At 49.6% G+C, this 4750-nt stretch overlaps 1 pseudogene; it reads right to left on the reverse strand.

Moving 5' to 3' along the window:
• Positions 1-223: 223 nt before the first annotated feature.
• On the reverse strand, positions 224-557 carry LOC133751812 (small ubiquitin-related modifier 3-like; annotated as a pseudogene).
• Positions 558-4750: the final 4193 nt, after the last annotated feature.

The raw sequence follows: 4750 nt of genomic DNA on the forward strand, positions 1-4750 counted from the left end.
AACCCACACTCAGGCCACAGGTTTGGGGAGCAAAGGAGGGGAGAAATAAAAATGAAAAACCCCAAAAACTCATTTTACCTAGACAAAGATAACAATTCTGATTGGCCCCATTTCAGTCGTGGATTCGTCCCTGCAGAGAGAGTTTGAGCCAGAGAGGAAGTCACTTCGCTGCACGTCCTTGAGTTTCTTTAGACTCCTTTGTGACTGCACGGTCTCGGGTTCACTATTCAACAGCAAACGCAAGGATGGAAAACAGGCCACGCCCCGGCAAGCGGCTGGACACACCGCCCGTCTGCTGCTGGAGCACGTCGATGGCGTCCTGTCGTCCAGCTCCAGCTGCGCAGGTGTGTCCGCTTCGTGAATTGGTTGCCATCGAACCTGAATCTAATCTGCCTCATTGACAAGCCCTGCGGCTCACAGTAGGCCTTCATCAGCTTGCTCCCCGGGGTGTGCCTCTTGATCTTGAACTGCACCACGGAGCCGTCCTGCCCGGCCACCTTCAGGTTGATGCGGTCATTCTCGCTCTTCATGCCCTCCTTGGGCTTCTCCTCAGACATGGCTGCGCGGGGTCGCGGCGGCGGCAGCAGCAGCAGCGCAAGCGGGGCAGTCGCTCTCCAGGCCGCCGCTCCCCTCTTCCAGGCCAGCTCTCTGCTATGGCCCGGGAGTGCAGTGGAGGATGGCCCAAGTGCTTGCGACCTGCACCCGCATGGGAGACCAGGAGAAGCACCTGGCTCCTGGCTTCGGATCAGCATGATGCGCCGGCCGCAGCGGCCATTGGAGGGTGAACCAACGGCAAAAAGGAAGACCTTTCTCTCTGTCTCTCTCTCACTGTCCACTCTGCCTGTCCAAATAAATAAATAAACAAATAAACAAACAAATAAATAAATAAAAATTTTTAAAAAAATCTTAAAAGTACCTGCACAGAGTGGAGCAGACAGGCAGGAAGAGTCACAGGGAAGCAGCAGAACGGTTGTGTGTGGTCTTGCTAGAGGCTCTAGGGGTGAAAGCAGCCCCCCCAAAAGACAGATGGCCATCTTGCTGAGCAACTGTGAGTTGTCTGGAGTTCAGTGTTGGGACATGGCAGTGGATTGAAGAAGGTGACACTGAAGAGTGAGGAGAGAGGTCCAGTTGGCAGGTGGAACCCACTACAAGTGTGTGTGTGTGTGTGTTTGTTCAGTGTTTGTTTTAGCAAGAAAGGGGCATCGCCCAAGTCATTCTTTAGGCAAAACACTCAGGGACAGGGCCAGCACTGCGGCCTAGTGGGCTAAGCCTCCGCCTGTGGCACTGGCATCCCAAATGTGTGCCAGTTTGAGTCCCGGCTACTCCGCTTAAGATCCAGCTCCCTCATGAAGGCCTGGGAAAGCAGTGAAAGATGACCCAAGTGCTTGGACCCCTGCACCCACGTAAGAGACCAGGAGGAAGCCCCTGGCTCCTGGCTTCAGATTAGCCCAGCTCCAGCCGTTGCCACCATTTGGGGAGTGAACCAGTGGAAGGAAGACCTTTCTCTCCATCTGTCCCTCTCTCTGTAACTCTACCTCTCAAATAAATAAATAAAATTTAAAAAAAAACACTCAAGGACAACATGAAAGACACTCTAGAGAGGGAATCATGGCAGCCCATGGAGCAACTAGACAGCTGTTTGTCATCATAGTCAAGACCTGGGAACAGAAATAGGAAGGGAAACAGAGAGAGTATTCTCCAGACGTTTCAAGGTTAGAACCCAAAGGACTTGGCAGCCATTGATGATAGAAGCCAGAAAAATAAGTCAGATTTGACTCACAAAGAGTGGAGGATGTCACAACAGTGTTGACGCCAGTGTGGCTTGGGGATCATGCCGTGACGCTTGTTGAGGCAGGAACACCAATAGAACATTTCTGAGAGGCCAGTCTGGAGACAGCCACAAGGAGAGGAGCTGACACCCAACTGAGGGGTCCCAGGAGGGCATGGGGGTGGGGGGAGCCTGCAGAGCCCAGCCAAGCAAGAACGGACTAAGGTGAGCGACCCCAAAGTTTAGCGACCTCTCACTAAACACAGATCCTCCCCCAGAAAGGTTCTCATTTTGGTTACTCATTTTGAGATGCTGAAACTATTTTAATTGAAAGAAATCATTAAGATGCTCATTACCCGGGAAAACCATCCGAGAAGCAGATCTACTGCCCTTCGTCTTTTATGTATTCCTGAAGCCTATGCTAAGCTGCATCCCAGTTTTTTCTGCTTAGCCAGCAGAAACTCTAATGATGTGAGCTGTAGTTAAAAAGCATTTTCCAAGCCTGCTGGATGAAAGCTTCAGTACGAATAATGCCAGAGGCGGGGGGAGGGGGTGGTGAAGGGCTACGTCTGCCCTGTTTTTAAAATAACGCACATCGAATAAAGAAGAAACACCACTTAAAACTGAGATAAAGTTTCCATAATGCTCGCCAATTACTTTGATTTAAATATATATGTATATAGAACTGTGTATATCAGTTGGGGAACTTTTTTCTCTACAGTCATTCAGGGCCTCCCTGACTTACGGATGAGAACATAACTCTGCCCGTCAGATTAGAAGCAGTTGTGCGGCCCCCACATAATTGCTGAATACTAAAGTTCAGGTCAAGAATAACAGACTTCCTTCTACGGCAGAAATTCTCTCACAGGCTTACACCGGATGTGATTTGAACTTTTGTCTTTTTTAGTTCCTTGTGGTTTATTTCTTTAAAAGTCTGTTGATTTGCTCTAAGTCCCCAAGGCCACTACAGAGAGGCAAACTCCATTAGGACTTGAATGTTTGCAGCTGACTCCCCTTAAATTGCTCTCCTACACCCCTAAAATCCAGCGCCCTACTGCAGTATCTACTCCAATCAATGACTAAAACAGTGGCTGCCAAGTTTCTCCTGGGTTTAACCCCGCTTCTTGTGGCAAGAAGCAAAGGAACGGTGGAGATGATGAGAACTGAGGTAAATAAAGGCAAAAGCAAAACAGAGAAACACTGTAGGAAGGGCTGTGTTAGGCAGAAGCAGGTGTTAAGTGAGGTAGGGCCTTCTGCAAAGGAGTGATCTGCATGAGCCGTATGAACCCAGAGGCGCCAGCGAGGTGCATCTCCTATATCCTCTTGGATCTGTGTCTAGCATCTGTGTTATATTTTGCCCCCCCCAAAAAAAGAAAGAACATCATATCATGGACCTAGTGTTTTGTCTCATCTGATCAGTTAAAAATTCAAACCTCGGGCCCGGCTCTGTGGCTTAGCAGGTAACGTTGCTGCCTACAGTGCCAGCATCCCATATGGACGCCGGTTCGAGTCCCAGTTACTCCACTTCAGATCCAGCTCTCTGCTATGGCCTGGAAAAGCAGTAGGAGATGAACCAAGTCCTTGGGCCCCTGCTCCCGCGTGGGAGACCAGGAGGAAGCACCTGGCTCTTGGCTTCGGATCAGCACAACTCCAGCGGTTGCAGCCAACTGGGGAGTGAACCAGCGGATGAGAGACCTCTCTCTCTTTCTCTCTCCCTCTCTCCCTCTCTCCCTCCTCCCTCTCTCCCTCTCTCCCTCTTCCTCTCTCTCTGTGTAACTCTGACTTTCAAATAAACAAATAAATCTTTAAAAAAAGAAAGAAAATTCAAACCTCTTGCTTCACACATCTGTGCAACCTACCCCTTTCTTACACACACACACACACACACACGCCTGGACATCTATAAGCAGGTGAAGCAGAGAGGATTCTCTTTCCTGATTGCTGACCCATCCCAGGCAAAGTGGCAACACAGTGGAAACTGGAACACGGAGCCCCTGGTTCTTCTACGCCTAATCCAGCAGTGATCCTTCCTCCTCCCTTCTCCCAGGAGTCTCCTCTCTGTAGGTTCAGACCTCATGCATTATCATTCACCGAACACTTAGTAAACACCTGCAGAACACAGAATACCCTGCATAATGTAGAATGTGTGTGCTCAAAGAAGGGACAGCCAAGAAGTATGCAACGAGTCATGGGGCGTAGGCAGAAAATGCTAACGCTGGCAGGCAGCACCGTGTGCCAGAACGGGGTACGCTCAAGACTACAGGATGTTGTAGACACTGAGTCTACAGACACCAGAATTTTGAAAACACGTTGTGGTTTTAAGATCTGCGTTGCAGGAAGAGAGGAGGAAATGCTCCTCAGCCAGTTCCTTCACACATAAAGTTGACAAGGAAGCCCCTCAGAGAAGAATTGCCATACAGTCGGCAGGGGATGTGGAGCCTCTGAGAGGGGAGAGATCTCACCAGACTCCGGAAGAGCAGCTAAAAGAAAATAAATAAATGCAAATAAATAAATTTTTTTAAAAAAATGATCACTCAGAAAAGCAGAATTGGCTCAAGAGGACTTTTATGGGGGCCAGCGCTGTGGCATAGCAGGTTAAGCTGCTGCCTGAGATGCCAGCATCCCATATGGGCGCAGGTTCAAGTCCCAGCTGCTCCACTTCAGATTCAGCTCCCTACTGATGGGCCTGGGAAACAAGCAGAAGATGGCCCAAGTCCTTGGGCCCCTGAATCCATGTGGGAGACCTGGAGGAAGCTCCTGGCTCCTGGCTTCAGATCAGTGCAGCTCTGGCCATTGCAGCCAACTGGGGAGTAAAACAGTGGATGGAAGACATCTCTCTCTCTCTCTGCCTCTCCTTCTCTCTGCCTCTCCTTCTGTGTGTGTGTGTGTAACTCTGACTTTCAAATAAATAAATAAATCTTAAAAAAAAAAAAGATGGCCCAAGTCCTTGGGTCCCTGCAACCCACATGGAAGACACAAAGG

Source organism: Lepus europaeus, chromosome 2 (assembly GCF_033115175.1).
Source record: "Lepus europaeus isolate LE1 chromosome 2, mLepTim1.pri, whole genome shotgun sequence".
Classification (NCBI taxonomy): Eukaryota; Metazoa; Chordata; class Mammalia; order Lagomorpha; family Leporidae; genus Lepus; species Lepus europaeus.